Raw genomic sequence first — 1756 nt, forward strand, 5'->3', positions numbered from 1 at the left:
CTCAGAATTCCACTCTGCGACCAGTTCGGCCCCTGAGATAGATCATCTCGTCGAAGAGATGAGAAGGACTCCTTTCGCTAAGAATATCACCGAGGTGCAATTTGGAGATACCAGAAAGGTCCACCTTCCGCGGTATAATGGCACTTCAAGTCCCAAAGCTTTTATCTTGTCCTTCAGAGTCGCTATGGGACGGGTTATGCTCGCAGAGAGAGAATTGGAGGCGGGTAACTGCCAACTATTCGCAGAGAGCTTATCTGGGTCCGCTTTAGAGTTGTTCTCCAAACTCGAGCCGAACTCTATCGATAGTTTTGACAAACTATCGGCCGCATTCCTGAAACATTATTCGATGTTCGTGGAGGACGATCTGACCATAGCAGATTTATGGGGGATTCAACAGAAAGAGAACGTATCCTTGAAGGACTTCATGGTCCGTTAGAAGGACGTACTCTCTAAAATCTCTAACGTATGCCATGAATCTGCCATAATCTATTTGAGGAACGGGTTAAGGCATGAGTCAAAGCTGAAATTAGAGATGACGGTCAATTGTCCCCCTACGTTGGAAGATGTAATCCACAAAGCCGCGAATTACGCGAAAGCTGAAGAGGAATTCGCTTCATATGAAAGGCAGCGTGCGGCCGAGAAGAAACCACCCTCTAATACTTGGGTACGGCCTGTCAATGCTGGGGGCAACCCCCGCAGGGCCAATAACCACGATGACACACCCCATGTCAGAAAGCAACATGCCCCTCCTAATTACACCTTCAACATCGGGGAAGACAGTAAGGAAGGAGGTCCCCAGGAAAAGAAGTGGACACGAGACCTAAACGCGTATTGCAGTTTCCACAAAGCTAACGGTCATGACACGGTTAATTGCGAGACCATGCGTAGGGCCTTAGCAGAGAAATATGCAAAAGGGGAGCTAAATGACATCGACCTAGGACCCCCGCCAAAATAGAAGGTCTTTAACAACAGTAACAGAGGAAGGGGCAACCCTTCCCTTAAGAGATCAAGACCTGCCGATGAAGGGGAACCAGATTCCCCGCCGACTGTCGCAAAACATAGGGTTGACTTTATAATGGGCGGTTCAAAATTTTGCAACGGCTCGGTTAGCTCAATAAAAGCTTACCAACGTCAGTTGAGTAACCGGACCACCAGAATCGGGCCAGAACAAGACACCCAAATCTCGTTCTCCGAAAAAGAAGCCTTGGAAGCAACAGACCCGCATGACGACGCACTCGTAATCACGATCGATGTGTCAAACTGCGAGGTCGCCAAAGTCCTAATAGATGGGGGATGTTCTGTATATCTTATCTTCTAAGACATTCTAGCTAGGATGGGAATCAACGAAGACGAGATCGAAAGAGAACAAACCCAATTGACAGGTTTTAATGGATCGACTACTCCATCATTGGGAACGATCAAGTAGCCCGTAAAAACGAATGGAATTAATAAGATAGTAGACTTCCAAGTGCTAGACTGTCTCTCCCCCTACAATATCATTTTGGGAAGACCATGGATACATAGGATGAGGGCTGTACCCTCAACCTTTCATCAATGTATTCGTTTCCCTACGCCTGAGGGGGTAAAGGAGATCCGAGGCAATCAGGCAACCTCCCGTAGCTACTATCTCACTAGTCATAAACATTATATTAAAAAGACCTGGAAGATTACGACTCCCTCGATGCTCCGAGTACTGAGATGACAGTACAAATACAGCTCGATGGCTCCGATCCCTCCAAGCACGTTGGGATCGGAG

Source organism: Urtica dioica, chromosome 1, assembly GCF_054948205.1.
Source record: "Urtica dioica subsp. dioica isolate 48M chromosome 1, U.dioica_male_clone48M_v1_H2, whole genome shotgun sequence".
Classification (NCBI taxonomy): domain Eukaryota; kingdom Viridiplantae; phylum Streptophyta; class Magnoliopsida; order Rosales; family Urticaceae; genus Urtica; species Urtica dioica.